At 41.5% G+C, this 24796-nt stretch overlaps 1 protein-coding gene across 1 annotated transcript in view; it reads right to left on the bottom strand.

Moving 5' to 3' along the window:
- Positions 1–23974, bottom strand: part of tmem108 (transmembrane protein 108) — a 49585-nt gene extending 25611 nt beyond the window's left edge. Inside the window, exon 1 of the mRNA XM_044340179.1 lies at positions 23156–23974. The gene's annotated coding sequence lies outside the window, so the exon portion shown is untranslated. The remainder of the gene's footprint in view (positions 1–23155) is intronic.
- Between the last annotated feature and the right edge of the window lie 822 nt (positions 23975–24796).

Raw genomic sequence — 24796 nt, 5'->3', positions numbered from 1 at the left:
TTTGATGTTGTTTTACCCTTTGATGGAAATCAGTAAACAGCCCCCTGATAGCGCTGTAGCTTGACTCTTGCTCCGGCCACGTGTTTCCTGCACTCGTGTTGACGAGGCCCCAGTCCTGCTGAGATTGTGGCCGTGACTCAGGAGTACGGCTTTACCTCTGGGGGTGTTTGACGCCATCTTGGTGACCTTGCAAAACGACCAACTTAGCTTGGCAACAGACCGTGGCTTATTGTGAAACTGGGAAGCTGATTACTGATTACGACTATGAACAATCCTGTTATGAAACCATATTTCGACAGTGGGAGAGTTAAAAACCAATGCCAGTGACTCAAGCACAAGAGAGACTGTGGCTGACCTGTGGGGCTTTGATAACTCAATTATCCAGCCAGGATACACACACCAACTGAATGATTACAAGTATTGATTCGATGCAACAACAGGCCTAAATTGAATGCAAGGAGCGAGAGCTAGAAGCAGGTTTCCAGGTAGCTTTTTAATCCTCACATCCCTGAAGGCGGCCATATTGCTGAGTCACTGCGCTGTATGTGTGAGCGCTGTCAGTCGTGGCCCTGGATGGTGAACCTGTCAGGATGAGTTGCTGGTGCTGCATCATGAAGGCTGGCGGAGGCTGCGCGGGTTATCAATCAGCGGCATCGCTCCCCTCCAGGCCCTCCCCACAGTACAGCAACACACAAGCCATTAAAAGAACATTAAGCTCCCAGCATGTTGTTCACTCTGACCGTAGCCGTGGAGGAGACACATCACCCTGTTCAAGCCGGTCACTAGGATACCTTACTTGGTTATGTAACAAAAAATATAAGGAGAATACACTTTTACACACACTTTTCATCTGTGTATGAACCCGACAAACATGAGATTACCTTCAACGTCTTGTTTCTTTAAACAAACATTGAAGAGTTAGAAGTAATGGCATGGATATTAAACCTTTTCTATTGATGGTGTAACTGTTATGACAACACCTCAGGGTCCATATTTTGCCAAAAAGATCTGTATTTAGATCATATTGTGCATGTGGGCAGACAGCACAGAAGTAGATTATGGTGCAGTATTGGTTTGAGAAGCTTCTATGAGTAATCTTATTTTATTTTTTAACAGTAAATCTGGGTCATCCTTGGACTCCTTTGTAATCTTTTGTAAAAGCTGAGAATACAAGCCTCCATGAAAGAGCAAAAGAAAAACTTTTCATAGCCACCTTTGGGTTCGATACTCAAAACAGGGCTAAAGTAGCCTCGTACCAGACCTCTGAACCACTACCCACATCTGTAAGTCTTTCAGCAATTCGAATAAATCAGGTGTCATGCTCACTCACTGGTCTTTCCTCACTTTGAAAGACAGCTGTGCTGAAGCCAGAGAAAATAGCAACAGAAAAATTGCCAGAAAAGTGTAAACAAACATGGATGAGATTGACACAGCTGTCTAGGTTGTCAAGTAAAATTTACAGAACAACTCTCACAATCTGCATTTCTTCAATTGCTATGAAAACTGTTAAATTAATTGCTTCTGTGTTGACTGAAAATCATGTCGGCAGGACAGATACGTCTGACTGGTAAAGGTTAAAACAACCACTCCCAAACAGAGGACAAGACCTAAACTTCAACAAAAAAATGCCTCCAGCTTTAGGGCCACATGTCTGCAATACCAGCATCATGCTTACACTGATAAATTTAATGTGCTCAGTGAGCAAGCTGTCAGCTCATATCCATGTTACCACCCTTTTGGCTATACTCCCTGGGCTAACATACTCTATATGTCAGAACCGAGCAATAAGGACAGTGTAGCATTCAAGATGATACGCCTGTCGATAGTCATTAATGTAGGGCGATGGCGCACAGCACAGGAGCAGGAACCTACTGTTCCTCATATTGTGTTAGTCACTCCGGGATCACAGATGTCAGTGGGATTGTTTTTTTGGCTTCTATAGCCAACTTTGATGCCTTCTCTTATCGTCACACATGCCAGAATGTCAGCTTCGCACTCACGTCAGATCAACAATGAAGATGAAACCTACGATTGCTCTTGCAGGATGAATGAATCTCTAACTCGTTCAGTGGAGAACTCCCACTCAGAAAGAGTAGAGCACCTGTGTTCAGGGGCAACTGAGGGGGAGTGGAACAGCATCACTGGTCTCTTCATTACTCAACACACACACACACACACACACACACGCACATCCAGGAACACTGACTAAAAGCAATTCATCAGAGGAAACGTGGCCAAAGCCCTATATGTGGGTGTGTGAATACATGTGAGACAGACAAAGAGATAAATGGTAGCTAACTAGAATTCCTGCCGATTTGTACAGCTGCCACAGACTCCATTTACAAGCAGAAGGTTTCATAGTACGAGCTTCCTGTGCACTTTCTAGTTGTTTTAAATATTTTGGAGTCAGAAATTGAGGTTTTTGCAGCCAAGTCTCAAGTCAAGTCAAGTCTGTAGGGTATAGTAGATCATATTAAGTCTTTATCTTTGTGACTTATGTCCAACCTGAGTCCAAGCATCAAGTGTTTAGTCTTTATTGAGTCAACTCTAAAGTAGATCAAGTCTCACAGCAGTCAAACCAAGTCTTAAGTCCTCATTTTTGTGACTTCAGTTCAGAGTCAAATCCAAGTCAGGGTTCAAGTCTTTTCTTTTGTGACTTAAGGCCAACCTGAGACTTAATGTCAAGTCTCAAGTCAAGTCTTTAAGGGGCCATGTCAAGTCTGAAATCCTGATTTTGTAGACTTAAGTCCAACCCAAGTCTCAAGTTTTGGTCTCAAGTCAAGTATGAAATAGTCAAGTAAGTTCTTAACCCAGGTCTTCAGGTAGTCTGACAGGAGTCAAAGAAAAGCCTTAAGTACTAATTTTGCTGATTTAAGTCTCACTTAAGTCCAAGTCTTAAGTCTCAAGTCAAATCTTCAGGGAGTCAAATAATTAAGTCTCACAGCACTCAAGTCCAACTCAAGCCTCATGTGGTTTTGTTGACTTAAGAGCAACCAGAGTACAAGTCGCATATTTCAAGTAAAGTCCAAGTTAAGTCTAAAGTCAAGCCTTTATTGAGTCATGTGTTTAGTACGTCAAGTCTCACAGCAGTCAAGTCCAAGTTAAGTCTCAAGTCTGCACATTGTGACTCAAGTCAGACTGCTGTCAAAATCTCAGGTATCAGGTTGAGTTTCAGGTATCGAGTCAAGTCCATGTCGAGTCTGGTCTGAAGTAAGTCAAGTCCCAGTGAAGTCTCAATTGACTGGGAATCGACTTTGGTGACTTAAATCTTATTCGAGTCCAACTCCAAACTCTCAAGTCAAGTCTTTAGGGAGTTAAGTTGAACCGAGCGCTGTCACTTTCTATGCTTTTTACACTGCGAGGGAAGGTGTCAGACTCCACTGTATCACACTGGGCAGTCATTAAAACCAAGAGAAGACCAGACTGTCTGACAGATTCAGCGAAGGATTGAATCAGTGCAGGGGGCTTTCGGCTACACTGTGTAACACACACCTCAGGTCTGGTTAGGAACAAAGAGCGAGACAGGTAACAGAGCCCCGGGGAAGAACCTGTGACAGACTTGTTATATAACTGGAAAGAGAACACCACAGACTAAATAGCAAGCGCTAGGACTGATTGAAAGACAGTCAGTGGATGGATTTGATTAGAGTAGAAGTCGGACCTGACAGACTTTATTAGTGATGTTTCTGTGCCCAAATGACATGACATAAGATATTACATTATGATATTTGCAGACAATGGAGATTTGTTACTAGAATCAAAGAATAAGGGCTTATCGGTTTGCACTAAAGTCCAACAATCACCAGCAGTGAAATCCATTATAGAAGAGACACACTTATCAACAAAAGCCTAATTTAATGCATTTTAAGAAAAAGAGTGGGTGATTTGGGGAACAAACGAAATCAACTAAAACAGAATTAGAGACGAGAGCAAAATAGGTCAATTACAGCACTTTATCACAAAATACTTCAATGTATTAAACAGCAGAGATAGATAAACTGGTTGATGATGTCAAACATATCCGCTTTGATGGATTTCTCCTGTAAGACCTCCCCAGTGGGTGATATTTGGCTTTTCTGTTATTGACGCTGCACAGACACACACACACACACACACACGCAGACACACACACTTGGAAAGCTCCAGACCTGTGATACCTGCAAATGCTCTGCACAAGCTTATTCCCTCTCTCTCCTGAGAGAGTTATTGAGCCAGGCAGTAAAGGGACAGACATTGGGATGCAGCTCACCCCCGCCAATGTCTGAGTCGTAAATATCCTCCCCTCTATCTCTGTCTCCCTCTATCCCTCACTTTCTTCTTTCTGTCCTTACGTGACCCCCTGACTGAGTAAGCGGCTGACTGCTACTGCTAGCGGCTTGCTGATGATGAAGAGTAACGTGAAACTACAGCGTGTCACGTCCTGGCTACGCTTGTCACAACCGGTAAGACAATCAAAAAATAACAACGCTGCAAAATAGGTGGAAAGGGCTTAAGGATGACAGTTAAATTCACCACACTTCCCGAATGCACAATGACACTCGCCAGGGTTATTTGGTTTTAGGCGAATCAGTCTGAACACAATCCTGACACTCACTGAAACATGTTTTAATGCCTCCCAACTCTGCAATGGTTGTGTTACAGCAAAATTAGAGTATATGCCCATTGGAAATGATAGTGTATTGTTTTCAATCCTAACACACCTCCTTGGTTATTAATATTGGGTCACACAAGGAATTATTTGACTGATGAAGCTCATATAAATGGAAAATTACATAAAAAATAAACATTTTTTTTATAAAAAGACAATGTAAAAGTTGTTTAATTTGTCCATGTTTTCCTTTTTCTCTGTGTGATTCTGCAAGAATGAAGTGAAATGAGGTGATAACACAGCACTGCTTAATGTTTTGTTCACCAAAAAGAGGACAAGATAGGAGACAGAAAAGGTCAAAAGGTAGGATGAAAAATGTAAAAAAAACAATCTTTTACAAGGTGTCTGATCAACAGCCTTGAGAATAAATGAATAATTAGATTGCATACTGAGCTAAGTTACTTTCCGCAGCTAAAAAATCTGTTTTCTAAAATGAAAGCAGAACTTTCTTTCCCTTTGTTTTCTCCTTCAGATCTAAAACACCCGGGGAAAAAGATTTGATCAAAGCTTCATCCCTGGCTTCTGCCTTACAGCCGGTTCTCCAGACTGTTACATCTCACAGTGCGGCGGCCAACAGACAGATTGATATGTAAAGTCTGCAGCTCCGGCGAGGCCACATTGATTATCGGACCGGCGCCGCTGAATGAGGCCACAGTAACGGATAACAAGCACATAATCCTCCACGTAATGGCTGTCAAAGATCTAAATTTACACCAGGAAAAGAGGCTGGGTTTGATGAAGTATTTGACTTCATCAATCAAAGATTTTATCACCGCTGGATAGGTACACCTCCGTAGAGTTGTCTACCTTTCTTTGACTTCTAAAGTATTATTTTTACATTTGGAAAGACTATTTTTATAATTGATATAGACACAGCTAATTTTGACTGCAGCTCTTGATTTAGCGTCCCAGAGGCTAAGACAACTGGTTTGTTGAGTGTCTGGTAGGTGATAACTTTGCTTTGTGCTCTCCAGGCATGGATCCTTGGCAAGCCGGGGATGATAGAGTAACTTTGCATAAGTGCACGTCTGTCGAACTCCCTGAAGCTGGGAGATGTCAGAGGAAGAGGCTGCTACTGCTCTGTGAAGTGATCTCCAGCAGCGGTTCTAACACAGGGCTTGATGTTGTAGTAAAGCCCAGAGCTGCAGGGCCTTTATTCTCCTTCATTTCCCAGCTCCCTTTGCTCTACACTTCTTTTATGTCATGCCATGCTTTCATCCTAGTAAGTAAGTATCTTCCTCTCTCCATTTTCTTATCTTACTTCAGGCTTGGTCTACATGCTCTGAGCCACTTGAACCAAAGAGGGCTTTTTAAGCTGCCCGGAAGCTGGCAGATGGGATTTTTGCTTAATGTTGAGAAATAATACTTTCAACCAAACAGTAAACAGGAAAACTTTATTAGGACTTATTATGGCTAAGGGTGTGCACATCTTAAGAGTGCATACACAGACACTCTGGCAGTCAACATATGAGAAACCGATTGTACTGTGCTGTTTTGCACACACAGGAAATTATGCTTGGCAAGTGATAATGAAGCTGTGACCTCAGATCAGTATCACCAATTTCATATTTGAAAACAACACAAAAAACAAGAAAAAAATGGACTTCTGCGTATTAATGAGTTTAACACCAACAGAACACCACTATCTGACACTTTCTCCATGTTTGAGAGGCACCTCCTTTTCACTTAAATCATATGTTAACAGCATCAAGAACACACTCAAAAACGGAGTGACGTCTATATACATCCTGGCATTTTAAAAAATATGCTTTCGTTTGGCATTTATCGAGTGTGAACAACCTTAAAACACTGTGAGAGGAAGATATAAGGTACAATTATAATTTATAGAGCACTCAAAGATGTCATCATGCAAATGTCAGCTCATCAAAGAAAAAAGGAAAGCTAGTGTTGCTACTTAAGATGTTTTTAACAGAGAAATTGTCAAAACTTCAGCTGTAGTTGAGGACAGGAAAGACTGATAAAGATTTTGCAGACCTACAGTATATTGACAACAACACAGCAGAGTCAGTGTCAATATAAGATCGCCACTTTCCTGTGAACCCCTGCTGACCCCTGAACAGCCCAGGAAAGCTACTCTGACATCAAATGGACAGAAACTGTATCTGCAGACACATCTGCTCTGCTCCTCCTCCCTCCTACATTCAGCCCAGACAGCATTTTTGCAAGTATTTCAAAGCATTATGTTATGAGAAAGGTCAAACAGTGACACTTATAAATATTCCTTCTTATTGTCTAATTTTAGGGTATTCTTTATGAGGAGTGGAATGCTATAACCAAAGAAAAAATTTATGATGTACAAAAAACTTTGGATTGGCAGATATATGTTACTGTGTACAAGAGTGGAGGAGGTTAGCGCTACATCAGATTTCCTGTAAAGCCGGTGACGTGGGTAGCCTCCATCTGACAGCCCGTCTGCAGCAGGTCGAAACACCTGTCACACCTCGCTGTCTGCCAGTAAAGGTGATGGCCGACCTGCTGGTGGCCAAGCTGCCCTTCGGTGCGAGCTGACACACTTTCAGAATATAACCACCAGCAGAAATAGAATGACTCAGCTGGAGATGCAGAACTTTTCAGAATCTCAGCATGAGTCCAGCTACACTTCTTTTCTTTTCTTTTTTTTTTTTTATCTCAAAAGGCTGAATCACTAATTTTGTTGATTTTGGTCCAACATCCAAATGGAGCATTTATATGACATTTACTCAAAGTGCACCAGGGGAAATATCTGTGTGGATGTTTCAAAAAACACAGATCTAGGAGGTGACAGAAAAGGACACTGGACATTTTCCTTATTTTGAACAAATTATTCTCAAATTATAGTCAGAGCTCTGAATAATTTCAGCAGGGAATGAAACCTGACAGCAGATGTAAAACAGTTGCAAACAAATGCATAATTGAGAGAAAGATTGACAAGAGAGGAGATTGTTTATTCCCATCTTTCCACTTCGACCAGCTACATAGAGGAAGAAATCTGCACATTGATCATGTCAAACAATATCTGGATGAAGAATGTGTCATTCAAAATTATCAGCAAGCTAAGACTCTCACTTTAAAAATTGATTGATGTATTAATGTGCTTTAGTTTCCTGTTTTAGATTCATTTTCTATATTCAAGGTTTGGAAAAAGGTTAGCAACCTCCATGGGACATCTCCTCCAATCACATCTCACTGTTCAATGTTCTTTGCTCCTATTGGTGAGGAACAAGGTATTTTTAGCTCCAGGTATTCAATAAAATCAGACACTTCTGCAGAGATTTTAAATTGAGACAAACAGACAAGCCAACACCACAGCAAAATAGCATGACACAGCAGTAGCACAGCAACACCAAGGGTGCTGTCAGCCACCATCCATCGTGCAGCAATCCCAGCAGGCATCACAATTAGCACAAGGCCTCGCACCTTACCCTCTTATACCAAGCAGGTGAATTGTTAAAGAAGTCCAGTGACGGAGAGCAAGAACACAAGCTTTGAAATACTGAGTCAAAACTTTAGAAACACTATTAGTATTGCTGCAGCACGACTAACTGAGAAGGACCATTTGTCAAAGTGTTTCCCTCTAGGAGACCCCTGTGTAACACTGTTTCTGGGGGGAGGAGAGTTAGTGCGCTCGTACATCGACGGAGGATCAACAAGGTTAAGTGAGCTGCCCTCAAAACCAGACAAGCTCTCATGAAAAGATGGATATTAAGAGCGAGTTCGCATACGAAAGGAGGACACCGTTTGCAGTCGAGTTGCATGTCTAAATGATTCATGTCGTCTAACAAAGTATTGTGCATTAACATGAAAGCAATTTTATTTGCCTTGAGGGCTAGAGATTAAAAATGTAGTAGTGCAAGATGACAAACCAAGGGTTGTACACTGTGGGCATGAGCCCAGCCCGCCTCTTCTAGGTTTTACTTCATGTAAAATAAGACGCCCAGGGTTGCCACCAACATAGAGGACATAATACCATAAACATGTTTAATCCCTTCAAGTCAACATAACAGATGTAATAGGGTGGGACAATGTACTTATTTCAACATGCTGAGGGGATGAAGGCAAAAACAAACCCTGGGCAGTTGTGTCAGAGCAGTTTGATGATCATGATTATTGATGTTGTGTAAAATTTCAGAGACTAGAGCAGTGGTTCCCAACCTGAGGATACCTCACTTGCAGTTATTAGATAAATTAGAAGGTTTGTTTGTGGGAAAAAATACATTCTGCTACATAAATTGGACCTCTCTAATTGAGCTTTATATTATTATAAAAGTATTTGCCAAATAATCCTCAAGTCAGTTTACTAGCTTTATTGCTGATGCTAGTGTGTGGAGTAGAGGTAGAGAAGACAAATTTATATAAACAGTTGAAAGTCTGATTTCCACCTCCTGTACCAACAATAAATCTCTCTGTAGCCAACTGGGTGATACAGACAGAAGACATCTTCAAACTTATTTAATACCTGTGAATCAAAATCAAAAGTAAATCCTTTATATTCTCCCTCTCGCCTCAAAACACAGAGCTGATACAGCATATGCTCAGGTCCATTCAGAGTCACTTGTGTATTGGATATATTGACATACAGAGCAGAGACCCGCTGCAGTAAAATGAGAACCTACTGGTACAGGACCCGGTCAGACTTGGGTCATGCTCTAAAAACATTCCAAATGAAACAGTATGAGAAGGAAACATCATGTAAGTCAACACTGCTGGGCTTTAAAGGGTCACAACCCAAAAATGTTGCAATAACTGAGACTTGAATGCAACTAAATAAGCTAAGGAGATTGAGGTAACCATAAAAGGAAATAAGTAACTTAGGAAATCCTCTTGTTCCAGAACAATACTGTACTATGGATTTCAAGAACAAACTGTGAAAACAGGCAGTGGAATTTACTCTTTCCTGTAGATATATGATGTGGTAATCTCACTGAGAGTATCTATGAACCACACAAGAAATATGTCCGGCGCTGAACAGGAAACAAGGCCCTTTGACACATACAGGAATGTCTATGAGGTAGACATAGATCCTGTGCTGTACACAAGAATTTGCATTGCTATTCTTTCCACTGTGTCTCTACACTTCCTTCCTCCCTTCATGGGCCTGCAAACATACGTTCTACAGAAACAGTCGAGCACACCCCTCGGCAGGCATGAACGAAGACTTCAGGAAGTTCCTTACTCTACACACATCCCTAATTTTACCTCCTGACGCAGCCTCTTGTCTGGTGACAATGGCAGGAACGAAAGGCAGTGGGGAAGGATGTTTTTTGGAGTGGGGGGAGTGTATTGTACCTCGTTTCCTTGAGCGGTGCAGCAGGGACAGCTGAGAGCCAGCTGGGACAAGTGAACACGAAGAGCAAATATCCGTAGAGAACGTCCAAGGTCCAGAGATTTCCCGCCGGGGACAACCACGTGTCCGGAGCAAGAGAGCAAGAGAGACGGAGAGAGAGATGTTGTATTGTTCTCTTCTCTACTCCTCCCGCCCCCCCCCCTCCCCTCTGCTCCATCCCCCACTATTAGCGAGACGGATTAACTCCAAGAGCTGCTAGTCCTGAGAGTGTGTCTGGCTGGCTGTATGTGAACGTACACACACATCGCATCAATTAGGCCTTCTCCATGTGATTCAAGCTGACAGACGAAGGCAGATGCACTCTACAAAAACATGACAAGGACAACTGGCCTGAAACTGGAGAATTTACTCATGGATGAACAGCACGACTACTCAATTCTCCAAACAGACTAAAGGCCTAATAAGCCAATTACAGCAAGACTAAATTGCATGTGATGCAATATACACACATCCAAAAAATGTGTGTGATTGGCACACTCTAGAGGTGCTCCAGTTTCAGAGTGATGGAACCCGGAGTCTCCCATCCAGACAGGGGTGACCTTTCTTCTTCAGCCACCACAGGAGAGAGCAATGATTACAGAATTGGTATTATTTTGGAGCTGGAAGTGTAAAACTTGATGGAAAGGGAGAGGCGGCAGCCGCAGCTGTAATGACTTGAGCCGACGCTCCCTGTGGCTCCGAAACTGATGTTTACCTGGAGATGACAGAAGATATGACAGCGTGGGGACCTGACAGGGTTGACATTTTAAAGTGAGATCCCACTGCGGTCAGTCCAGTGGGAGTCCAGTTACAGTGGAGGAGGTGTTGGAGGGGCAGAGATGTGACACATTATTTGGATTAATATCACGGAGCAGACAGCACCCTGTGGTGAATGTACTGTTATCAGGAAAGAAGCAAATCACAAATTGGATGTATTAGAAGTGGCAGGATTTGAACAATCTTATGAATCCATATTAAAGGAGTCATTATACTTCAAAGGATGTGCTTGTCAGATCACTGAAAAGCATCTGAAACTACCCTCACCCACAGCTTTCCAACATCAGAACGGAGAGGGCCATGTCCGATCATTTTTGTCACTTTCTGAAACCAACAATCGGACATTCATGAACACTTCACGCAGCGATCAGTCAGGTGTGTGAACTACTCACTCAAGCTCTCTTCTTTATTCCTCACTCCTCAGAAGACAAACGAGTACAACACCATGAATACCTTTGAGGAGAGACTTCTATATGAGAGCAGGCTTTTTTCTATGCCTTGAGTGTGGCTGTTTGGAGCAGCTACAAACACATTTGCCTTCAAACGCGGTCGGATGACACATTATGCGAGCTAGTTTGTTTCGAACATACCCATTAGAGGAGCTAGGTGAATAGAACAAAGTATCAAGCAGACAAGCACTATTTGTAAAGAAATATCTCCAAGTGCACAAGTGACATTGCAGATTGCAACATACCCCCTCCCCCTCCCCTTCTAAGCATGCAGGGAAACCTACAGTGGCTGCGAAACTCACGAATGGCCCTCTCTAGAGCCAGTGTTTGGTTTGTCTGTTTAAGAATTGTTTTCATGGTTATTATTTTTATGATAAATTGATCATTCATTCAGAAAACAGAGAAATGGACACATCATTTTGAGCACAATTTGCCCTTGTTTTGTCTGAAAGACAGTCTAATACCCAAACATATTCACAAAACTGTTTTCTATTAGTTTTCTGACAAATTGATAAAAAAGATAAGTTGACTAATCATTTTTAGAGCAGCGAGCTATCTACGATGTCTACTTTGTTCTTGAAACATTGAAAGAAAAACGTTTACCATCTTGGAAACAATTTGAGTTTTAAAAGATATCGATTAAACACATGACTGGAAGACTGAGAAACAGCCACTAATATCTTGTAGCATACAAAAATAATCTGTGTCTGAAATTGGATCATGCATTTGAACATCACTGTCCTGCTCAAAGCATCAGACTAAACCACTGTGATCAAAACAAGCCAATTATTCCAAATCATTTTTTAAGTCTTTCTATGAATCTGATCCCTGCTGATGTACATTTAGAAACCCTCCCGAACAGGAGCATAACAGGACTCATGCCCTCATGTTGAGTAACTAAGCAGTGGTGGTTACTTGCATTGAGCTTTGATGTTGCATTGAGTAAGTCTGATGCAAGAGGATCAGCCTGTGTTTAGTAAATAACATTGTTTCTATAGGCGTGAGGTAGCCTTAAAGTTTAAAGAGATTGATGTTCATATAAGGAGCTTTAGCATGGATTACTGTCAGATATGCAACATCCATCAAATATCCCTTACAGATGCCTATGGCAGAAATAATGAAGCAATCAGTGCAACCGCTAAGAACATTAATTACCAACGCTAGCCCGGGACGCCCGCTGGCAGCGTCTTGGAGAATGTGTGTGTGTGAGCGCTTTTGTTTGTTCGTCCCATCGCTCATGGGTGAATTAATGAATAGGTAAACAGCAGAGGAACAAGCCAGACTCAGCATGGTTTAGATGAGATCTGTAACACACACATGAGAGTCAGCAGCGTTTAATATTATGGATGAAGTGGTGGTTCAACGGTAGGCTGGAGATGAAGCTCAGAAGAACAGCTGAGCTTGTGGGTGATTTGTTTGGTGAGCTCCAAACCGTGATGAAGTCATAAAATACAGATGATACAAGCCCTTTTGTTCTTACTTCAAACTGGTAAAAAAAAACTGATTACTATTTCATCAGAGAAGTCAATGGGATTCCAATAAATCTTGGTCTTCACTCATTAGGGGAAAAATAAATAAAGATGGACAGGAAAGGGAAAAAAAACATCTTCATAAGGTGTTAGATGCTTTTCTTCTAGATATTCCCACATTTGGTGTTTTAATAATGGTGGCACTAACAGCACATTTATTCATGTTTTACATTAATATGTCACCAGTATGTATCTTAGACTGATTATTTCTACTATTCCAATGTAAAAACATCACGCTCATTTTCCATAAATTCTTTGCAAGTGCTGTCTCTTCTTCTTTTACTCTGACATGACAATGACCAAAACTGTTGACCTGACTATGTGCGGTTGAAAAAGTTCATCATATCCATGTAGAGAAAAAGAAGATTTGGCAATGACATATATTTTCTTTTAGACATAATCGCTACACTAGTAAACATAGTTTAAACCTAACTTAAACTAGTTTGGTTTTGGTAAAAAAAGAAAAAAGAAAAGTGGGAGAATAATGCATCTTCTTACTTATTGGCCCATTGGTTTTCTTTGTCATTTGTCAATAATGTTAATAATAATAATAAAAAAATGTGTGCTATATGCGAGTGATTTTCATTATAGATTATTCTGTTGCTTATTTTATAGAATAATCGATTAGGTTTAGTCTATAAAATGGTGGAATATTGTGAAAAATGCTCATCACAAATTTCCCAAGATTACATCTTTTGCATAAAATTGCTTTTTTTGTCCACCTGACACTCAAAAAATCCAAAGATATTTTATTATAGAAAACACAGAAAAGTAGCAAATCTTCACATTTGAGGGGCTGAAACGAGCAGGTCTTGGAAATTTTCCGAGACCAAAAAAATCCATTGATTATCAAGATAGTTTGTAAATCAACTAGCTGTTTCTTCGACTAAACCTCTGCTGCTAACACCTTTTTCACACTTAACTTGTGACTAGAGAAAGCTTCCTCGAGCTTCATTGTCACAGAGTATCCAGGCCCTGGGTTTAAACTGTCACTGAGCAGAATTGCAAAGAGACAAAACCCACCCAGAAAAAAACTGTGCCAGACAAAATGAATGTCAATGGCATTCCAGTGGCCTGTTTACGGCTATCGTAGTTAAATGTCAAATGCTTGGCCCCGCGGGGAGACAGAGCTGGCTGGGAGAGAATTTGCAGGTGTCTCTCCCTCCATCACTCCGCTGCTTCTCTCCTCTGTGTGATGCTGGGCATGGGACAATGTGACGGGATGAGCAGCGAGATCTATTATTAGTGGAGGAGTGAAGAATGGGAAGTGTTCCCAGGGGAAAGCAGAGACGCCGGCCAAACCTCACTGACATTATTTTAAGATCGGCTGTGGTGACAGTTTCTGCAGGGGATGACTTCTGTACCACACAACTTAAAGCCTGTTTTAGCTCAGTTACTACAAATCCTTTAAGGGTTCAGTATGCTTCGAATGAACGAGGTCCTACGACATGATGTACGGCCATGTCTAAAGGCAGAAGTGTTTAAAGCTATTCCAAATGGCTGCTCTCAAAGGCAGTCACAGCCTCCTCCTGGCTGCATCTCATTTCCTTCTGATCTATTTCCAAGAATTTCAATCCTCCACTGTACAATTGAGAATGACAGAACACAGTGTTGGACCCTCAAAGATGTTGCACTCATTTGTACACATGAAAAGCGACAGAAGTTGTTGTGTGAAGAATGAAAAAAACAAACTCGGTTAATCACTGCATGAAGTGGTTGTGCTTAAAGGATTGTCTGTAACACACACTGCAGACCTTTTCAGTCAATCTGAGCTTAAACTGTATACAACTATAATGTAACATTGATAATGTATAATCTGATGGATTTGACCACTCATGCAAGATTTTCACACTATACAAAAATGAATGGAAGCTAATGGTGCATTCAAAAATGGTCAGCAAAACATCAAGCATACATCAAACCCACTTTTTATATTATTTATTTATTTATTGTAGCTATTAAATGTATTTGTGTTCTATATAGAAATGCAATTCTGTATACTGTACTATTTACGTGCGGGATCCAAATTGTGTACCCAAGCACAAGTAAGTGACACTGTGCGCGCCCTGGAAGTGATGACATTTTTGATCATAAGCTTGTTATTACCATGGCAAATGACTTTATTGACTTCTTGTCTTCTTTGATAAACAGCGCAACGCAATGAATTCTCTCCATGCCCATGGTTTGTGTTGCTGCCCTCGTTTTTGCTCTTCTTCTGTTGCGTTTCTGACAGAGTAGCTGCTCAAGGCATGTTTGATACTCCCAGTATTGATACATGTCAGTCCTCCAGACATGTTTTCGGACATATACAAATCATCTGCTTTGAATAGTCAATTATGTCTGACATGTTTTCTCTGCAAAAAAATCCTTAAAAAGACATCTCCTCCTTCTCCCTCATTGAAAAATCCAGTATCTATGAATATACAAATATGTTTCATTTCAAGATGAATCAAGATGTCTCCTACTTCACTGAAAAGTCCATTCTCAGTGTGTGTGCGTGCTGGAGGCTTCAAGTTTCAACATCACGCTTATGCAAGTTGTATACCGACCCTTGATTGGTCTAAACTTGCTGTGATGTAACAAATCATGCTCATAGTTACAACCCTTTAACTCAGGTTGTTTGTGAGCACAGAGAAACTTTCAAACTTCAGCAGATAAACATGAAAACAGCTTTCTAGTGTCAAACTCTGCACGTACTGTACATCATTCTGCACAGCGAAGCTAAAACAATACAACTGAAGGCACAAGAAGAAAAACACATTTCTGTCTGGAGAGAGACTTTAAGAAACTCTGAGGTATATATTATTAAAATGGACTAGCCGTTAGCACCAGTTATCACCAAATCAACCAGGACAGATACTGTATGTTAAAGAATAAAACTTTCAGTAGGTAAAACTTGCAAACACACTGGTGTGATCCTGTGTGTGTAGAAGGAAACAAGAAAGATTTGGAATAACTTCAACAGCAGATGCATCAACTCTCATTACAGTGTTGAGAGGGGGTACAAAAAAAATCATTGCAGTTACTACAGCGTGTTTGACATATCGTATACCATTGTGAGCTGCAGTGATTTTACAGCACAAACAGCCTGTGCAGCGACCAGTTTGTCCAATTTCTTTGCAGCTTCTGACAAACCCAAAACGTCAAGTCATCTCTTCTCCCCAAAGGACACTTTCCTCTTCAGGGAGGAGGAGGGGGGGGGGGGGGGGGGGGGGGGGAGTGATTCCAGCAGCTTCAGCAGCAGTTTCATTTGGCTGTTGTTCACAGCAGTGCCATTCTCAGTACATATGAGATAATCTGGGTGTGAGCATGGATCTTATATAGGGGCAACTCCACATAATAGTGAAGGACACCTTAAATAAGAGTCCCGTGTTTGACACAAAGCCATAAGTCTGCTCATTTGCTGACCACTCAGCTTTTGTTGTCTCCATGTCGTTCCTCTCTGCTGCCAATGCTGTACTCACTCCAGCATCAGCGTCCTCCCTACACGCCTTCGATTATGCCACTGTCTCCATGGTGATGTAGCTGCCACAAACCACCATCGCTTCCACCTCTACCAGCACCACAAACACACTCACACACAAATACCAGGCAAAATCCCACTCTATCATTTTGCAGTTTTTTTTTTATTAATATTAATCTACACTCTGTGTATGGTAATTAATTTGTGTGGCCGACGCCTTGCTCCGTCTTATTCAGTATTAATGCTGTCTCAGATTACTAGACAGCTTTCCAGCACCCCTGGGGCCAGGAATCTCTTGGACGAAAGAGAGAGAGAGAGAATGGGAGCAAAACCGTATAAACAGCTCTCTAATTGGGGGTGACAAGCGCCGATAGTTTCATATTTGAGGAGTTCTCCCAGAGGTGGTTATTGCAATGATTACAATGAAATATCAGCTCCCATGACACCTACGGGAGGGAAAACACCAGAAACTGTATCGCTACTCTGGCTTGCACGCTACCCGTCATGTAACTAAGAAAACCACCTTTCCTGTGCTTTTGGCATGAATAGCATTTTGGCACAAAGCACACTTCTCCTGCCTCCTTCTTCTATCCACAATATATTTCCTTTTGCCTCATGTGACCTCGCTGAGGACTTGGCTCATACCTCCCCAAACACTGCACATGAGGAACATCAGTCCTGCTGCTCTTTAGCCCATCAATCAGACTCTCCAGCAGCCATGAAATGAGCCATATGCGGCATGGGCAGGGCACAGAGAGAAAACAATGGTTTTGTAAAATCAACAGCTCCAGAGTTCCTTTCCTGGCAGTCAGGCTGCCTCAACTTGGACTCGAACAGCTTGAACAAGGATGGGTCATTAGAGCTGCAACAATTACTCCATTATTTGCCAACTATTAAATTAATTTCCAACTATGTTGAAAATTAATAAATCATCGAGTAGCTATTTTTTAAGAATAAAATTCTCTGAGTCTAGCCTCTCAAATGTGAATGCTTACTGTCATAAAAGGACTTTTTGGTCCTTTATGACAGTAAACTGAATATCTTTGGACTGTTGATCGGGACAAAGTGATCATCATTTTCACCATTTTTGGACATTTTATAGACCAAACAAAAATGAAAACAATCATCAGTTGCAGCACTATAAGTCACAAAGAGATTGTGTGTTTCTGTATTTTTGAGAATTAAGCTTTGATTTACGGAGCAGGAGAGGTAAAGTAAAGATGACAAAGCATTTAAGATAATATAGGGGGGGTTGTTCCCATCACCTCAATCCCCCACAACAATTAGCTGCTGACAGTGACGTGGGAGCCCAATAATAAGCTCTACCATGGGGAGGAGGTGGGGTGGGGAGGGGGGGGTACTCCTCAGTCCTCCAGCATATGGCACCACTTTAATCTGCAGCCTCTATCAGATGAGTCTGGCCAGTAGACAAAGTTTGATGTTAACTGATTACATGTTCAAAAGCTTCCAAAATAGATAAAAAACAAAAGGACACCAACTATAAATACAATTTACTGTATACAAAAACTGATAAGTATTCACAAATAAAAAATGTGAGGATCTTTATGCTTTTGGTGTTGCAAGAAGTTCAGTGCTGATATAACAAATATCCAGATTGAAGAAGTTGCCAAGGAAACCAAAGACTAGAAGCTCTCTCTTTTATTCTTACTTGATAGAAAGCACTTTGCTGGGTGAAAGGCTGGCAATTTGCTTCCTTGTTAGCCGGGGTCACAACCTGCTATCCATTAGAAGGTCTGAGTAATCCTCATAGGTGAGCCCAGCCTCAGACCCTGTAATCATCAGGCTGACACCTGCTAGTATTGTCCCCCTCCATCACATGACCTTCTGGGCCAGGCGGGGTTTGCAGGGGTAACGTGTGGCCCCCGGGACTTCTTCTCCAACCACCAGGCCTTCTCATAATCCTATTAGACCCAGTCATCTGCGCTGCATTAAAAAAAAATGTGCTGATTGATCCTAAAACACGAACCCTCTGTGTCCTGAAGTCGCCCACAGAGGGGACCTCATCTATCCCTATGTTTCACTTTTCACATGTGGATATTACACACCTCTCCCGCCACAAAATATATGACAAATCTGATACCTAAAATTTAAAAAAAAGCCCATAATAAACATTTTTTCATGTGTCAAGACAAGAGGAATAAAGGGGCTCTCAGATTTTAACAATACAAACACTTCTCAGAGAGTTGAGTCAAGCTGAAAAGTCTTGCCTGTGAAAAAAAAAAAGCTGAAAATTGTTTTATAGACTGTGGGGATAAAGACTAGAGTTAAGCCCAGCCATATGACTTCCTTGTACAAACGCGTACCAGAAATGTTTTTAAGCCTTTGCACTTCAGAGCCTTATAACAAAAAACCTTTAAAAAAACATTTACCTTGGTTGATTTATTGCCTGATTCTAAAATATTACTGCAAGAGACTATTGCATGTATTCTCTAGCTTTTCTGTCTTACTTTACAGACCTTTATAGACTTGTGTGTGAGCTTTGTAACCCTTTAAACACTGGAAAATCCATTGGGACTTACTGGTGTAGCACTGAGGGAACATCCTGTAGTCTGACATAAGCAGGTTTAATATTTGACCACAAAGCAGCCCTTTGTTTAATTTAGATCTGAAATACATACAGTTCTCTTCTGAATAAATCTTTATTTTACAAGTATGGTGGTGGAGTGTGGTTAATCACAAACAACACTAGAGTCAGTCGTGCTAGCTGACATAAACCAAAGTATTAGACAGATTTAAATTTTAAACAGGAAGATGGTGCTAAATGAAAACTTACAAATGTTATTACAATCCATCCAATAGTTATCAAGATATTTCTCTCAAAACCACAAATGTCAACTTCATAGTGGTGCTAAAGGAAAAGTCAGAGGATCACCAAAGTTATTAGGATTCATCCTCCGGGGACCATGAATGCAGGTACGAAACTTCATTGTTGTCAAGATATTTCAGACCAGCCAGCTGATATTAGCATCCCTTGAGTCATGCTGCTAACGTAGCTAAAAACAACACATTTTGCCGAGGTCGGGATTGCTCAACATACACGACTATCAAGAAATGTTCATCAATTTTGCCACATTGCACCTCTTCATCTCGTAACACCAATCTAATTTTATACCTTAAGTAAATAATAAATTTGTGATCACATTGCCTGAGTTCACTTATGGCATTTTTACTGGATACCAACAACATCAAAGTGAAACTATGCTAAAAGCTCCATTATTTTTCTGCATCTTGAATGTGTGGAATCCTACAGATTTCAGCTTTAACCGAAAATCTCCTTTTTCTCCATTCAAAGCTAAAAACAGACCTTTGTGTGAGTGATTTTAACACCCGAGGGAACGACTGCACATATTCTTCAGCTCGCTGTATTAACTCAAAAATACTATTAACTCGAAATACTCTAAAACCTCTAAAGCAGCACTCAAAAATCGCCTTACGTAACAATCACAGCAGGTTTCTGCTGAGAAGGAACTTATTGGGCCCTTTAGCCCCTTGGGTCCCTCTTGGCACAGAGGGTGACCATCAGTGGGTGGAGGTGCAGATTGGAGTGGCATGACTGCAGCTAAGGAATGCGAGGAATTCCCCTTGTAAACACGTTGTCCTTATGCTCGGACGGTCACCACACTCTTATCTCCCCGTGCCCATCGCCCCCTGTAATCATCATAATGGTCAGTTATTCATTACCAGCGCCCCCTCTTCCATCTTCTGTCTGCTTTTCCTGTGTCCTCTGCTTGGTCGGGGCAGGTGGAGTCACTGCTACTGCCAAGAACTCAAGTCTTTTGTTTACCTGAGGCACCACATGGTATATTATTCACTCTGATACCCCCCAACAAGCAAACAGAGCCTGCTCTGATACTACTGTATATAGTATAATGGCTTTTCAAATGTCAACACCTCCAAAGAGAGAGGTTTTCTCTCTTTATTAAAGCCAAGAGGTTCTGCACGACTAGCTGAGGCTCCTTCTGGTCTTATGGGAACGCTCTTTAGCTGATAGGATCATAAGTGACTGAGGGGGAAAAATTTATTTTTCTTCTTGGTTGAATAGAGCAGCTTTCGCTCGCTTTTCAGCACGGCACCTTCCCCCGTGGATCCTGTGTATGAGCCCCTCTCAGCTTAAATGAAAGTCATTTCGAAAGCAGCTGAGTGCCTTCGTTAATACTGCGTGGCATTTAGAAAACACAGGAAGAGAAACGGCGCTGGCTTTCCTCTCTTTGCTTAGGTGAAATCCTGTTTTGGCCGTTTGCTGTTTTATCAAAGTGGAGGAAGGTGCGAAGTCCATCCTGAACACATACTGTGTAGCATGAGGGGCCCTTGGGGGCTGCATTCCACCTCATGGTGTACCACTCTCTACCAGTCATGAGGAAAACTTACTCTCAAGTATTAAAACCCGGGTGCACTGTCGTAGCGACATTCCCCAACACTTTCCCATCAGCTCGGACTTTCTGCTGCAAGAGTCAGAAACCAGATTTTCCCTTTTTCCTGGAACTTCCCCCGACAAGTTTGTTTAAGGGAGGTCCGACTCTGAATGGGAAAGCTGATATTTTCCGGGTGTTTTTCAGTGTTAATGTAGACTTTTCCTGACTTTGGTGATAAGAGAGCAGCTGTGGTAGATTGTTCTGCTGCTGCCCTCTGAAAATCCTTCCGAAATGTTGACAATAGATATCGCACCAAACAGGAAGGTGTTGAAATGACGGACACACACTTTGCCCTTCATTATACGGACCGAAATCAGAAAGAATTGGCAGTTATGGTCTATGTAGGAAATCATCCAAACTAAATGGTAACTGATGGGATGATGAATTCTTGAGGTTTTGTGGCATTTTTTTGGGAAGATTTTTCTTTCTGTGGAACAAAGTTGTGATTTGGACAGCTGCAAACATTTGTCATTGAATCTATTAGTCGACTGTAAGAACATAAATATGCAACTATTTTAATAATTAATTAATCACTTAAGTCAATTTCCAAGCAAAAACGCCAATCAATCTCTGATTGCAGCTTTTCCAATGTGAGGATTTGCTGATATTCTCTATTTTTTTTTAATCATAGTAAACTATCTTTGGGTTTTTGACTGTTGATCAGACAAAACAAGGAAACTGAAGACCTTAGATTCTTGGAAATCGTGATGGACATTTTTCACAGTTTTTCTGTTTTATAGACTGAACAATCAAGAAAAAAAGGCACATTAAAAGAAAATAATCTTCAGTTGCAGCCACAGTTGTCTTTATTTGTTCAATTAATAGACTATATTGTGTAAAAAATGTCAGTAATTGTCTTTAAAATATTCATCATGTGTTCCCAGAGCTCAAGGCAGTGTCTCCAAACAGCTAGGTTTGTTTGACCAACAATCCAAACCCAAAGATATTCAGTTTATAAAATGTAGAGATATGACACAAATCCTCACAACTCAGAATTCTTGGGTGTCCCTGCTTGATCGAAACCTTAACAAAAAATCAATTATGAAAATATTTGTCAGGCTGCTTTCTGATAATTGATTAATCAACTAATCGTTTCAGCTGTAGATACTGAAATATACTTTACTTGACGCAAGATTGACCTCAAACTACGTCAATCAAACCATTTCAGTTTAAAGAATTGGAACTATGAATGCAAACTGAAGACATTTTCTTATCAAGTATGATCAATCAGCTGCAATCTGATGAAGCTATGTGTCGCTAATCATCTTTATGCACCAAGTTACATTCAATAAATCATGACAGAACTTGGACCACTGCATGATATCTCACTGGATATACGACTGGTCCCCCAGGATCGTGCAAAAAGCATAAATGTCCTCATTAGTGTTAAGTGCTTTGCTCATATGTTCCCTAATACCCATTCATGGTATCACAGCATGTCAGCTCGCCCCGAGGAAGCTGTCAGCTACAGATGTCAACACCCCCGCTGACCCCTCTCTCCCCCCACCAACCACCACCACTGCGCACACACATGGCACTGGAGGATTGTCCCCCCTGAACAAAGGAGTGGGGGGTTTCTGTGGAGAGCCGGCAACCAAACATTCCTGACACAATGGAGAGAGTGGAGGGCAGGTTCAATCAGTACACACTTTAACTGTGCTCCATACGCTCGGAAACAAAGCTGGAGCTCCACACTCCAAATGGGGGGTTATTTGGTGATGCCGGTTTGTTCTTGGTGGTCTTACGTTTTAACAGAGTTTCTCCTATTATCTGCTTTTGTTGCTGCCATGTTGACGGAGAAATAAAGCACTTGAAGGGCACTCGGAGAGGGGGGGGATCTTCAACTTGCAAGATTGATGGCTTCGCCTCTCTTCAGAAACTTTTAATTTTTCGAAAGCAAACCAGCTTACCACAGCTGTAAAGAAACTGGGACTAGAGCCAGCCACTGAGGAATCTCTACCATTAATCTCTGCATGAATAAAGTGTCACCCAAAGTCTACTGAAACACTTCAGAGCACATTTTCTTAATTGACCACCAGTGTTTTGAGGCTGATGTCATGTTGAATCCCCCTTTATGTACAACAAAATCAAACAAAAATGACAAAAGGAACTAAAAATGACATTACTTCTTATCTGCTTTTTAATAAAAATGTGACTTCATGCTTGTTTTTCCAGGAATCTTCCAGAGAACTGATCATCATCAGCAGCAGCTCAACTTGTGATGATGGCTTTTTCCTGTCTTGACATCATTACCTATATCACACAATACATTCAGGATGCTCTGAACTGATGATGCATGAATTAGGAAATGTTGCAGTGACATGTTATGCAGCAGTGACAGTGATTTGATGCGTGAACCTTTATGTCTGTCATAGTTACTGCTGCTCATAACTGCCTTGAAACCTTCAACCAGGGTTTCAGCAAATCTGATGCTCAATATTTGGAATACAGGTCTTCTTCTTGTGGCAAAACACACCAAAGGCACATAGGAGAGAATCTATTCTTAAATAGAGATATAAACTCATGTACTTACCTATTACACAAGGTGCGCCGTAACGTCGGGTACTTGGCGTATCCGAGAGAAATGCAACCTTAAAGCCGCTGTGTCACACTTCACACCACACAGGCGCACATGTTGCCAATCCCCCACCGAGAAATGTCACAATCATGAGCTACAAGCACAAGCCGGAGAAGCCCCAGCAGCGGACTGCAGGAGCGGACAGTGTCACTGTGAGTCCCCCCCCCCCTCGGCTCAGTGTGTCCAGTCGCTGGATGGAGATGCGCAGGGCGCCACCCTATGCTGGACCTGTGGGACTCTTGCTGCCCACCTTTTCTCCCTCTCTCTCTCTCTCTCTCTCTCTCGCTCAACCTTGACGCCGTAAATAGCGGGACATGAAGCAACTCTCCGCCTCAAGGCAGCGTGATCCGCGGCCACGGAGAGGAAACTGTGATCCGTGAATGCTCGTTAATGCGTGGTGCGCAATTAAGAGGCGCGCAGGACGCCGGTCGGTGCCACCCACTCTAAAGGAGGTTTTCGTGGTGAGTGTACGGACAGGGAATTTTAATGAGGACTGCTGCAGAGTTTCCTCCCTCATCGGAGAGTCGTGCTCTCTGTGATGAAATTCACTGTCCCGACAGGAAAAGCTTAAACTTACCTTACAGGAGAGGAAGGGGGGGGCGTGATGACGAAATGAAGCGTCAAGTGAATCTCAACTGTTGGCCACCTGCCAGCTCACCTCTGTGGCGCACCTGTTGATTGAAAAGAGTTCATAGTGACAGAACAAACCAGCCAACTGTGCAATGAGACCTGTGATAATCGATGTTGTTCAGCTTGATCGCTACAAAAGCGTCTCTTCTGTTCGTCTCTCATGTGTTTGCTGTGGAAACTGAAGGTTTCAGATTAAAGCTGCAGCATTTTGACACACAGGCTTTCACACAAACATCTGTGAAATGGTTAGTTGAATAAACTATCTACAGCAAATTCACAATCATTTTAATTATTATTATTAATCCATTTATCACATCATTGTTGGCTTGACTGATTTTATTGTATTTTGGCTCTTGGTCAAATCAGACATAATTATGGGCTCTGATATCTCCAATATATATTATTATATACTGTCTAGTTTTGATATACTGTATATGATAATGGAAAAAAGATATGTTATACAGCCTTGAATTACTTCCCAAGAATGACTAAATGTACTGCGGCCCGCTGCCAAGCACATTCATTCCTGAGAATTAATTGATTCATGAGAGCCAATTAAATATAACAGGTAAGACAGATATGACGTCTCCTGGCAACATGGAGATTCTTTAGGTTAAGTCTTTCTTAATTTGATGGTTAAATCAGATTTCTCCTTTTTTTTTTGTTATTGGCTTGACCTTTTCATTTAAAGCATCCTCACATCAGGTCATTCGACAAGATTTTTGATCTAGAAGACTATAGCTCAGTGGTTCTCAATCTGGGGGGTCAGGAGCCCTTGAAAGGATGGATAACAGGGTTGGAAATGTCTTTTCTTTGATTTTTCTTTAATAGTTTTCCTGTGAAATGCTTGATGGTTTTATCTTCAGGCCCTTAAAATGATTCCAATCTAACTCACTGGTGGAACAGCTCACAATTCATGACACATGCAACATGTGACCCGGGGTCCAGAGCTTACATTTCTTAAAT

This window comes from Thunnus albacares, chromosome 21 (genome assembly GCF_914725855.1).
Source record: "Thunnus albacares chromosome 21, fThuAlb1.1, whole genome shotgun sequence".
Taxonomy (NCBI): domain Eukaryota; kingdom Metazoa; phylum Chordata; class Actinopteri; order Scombriformes; family Scombridae; genus Thunnus; species Thunnus albacares.
The sequence above is the reverse complement of the archived record's forward strand: the minus strand, read 5'-3'. Positions and strand labels throughout refer to the sequence as shown.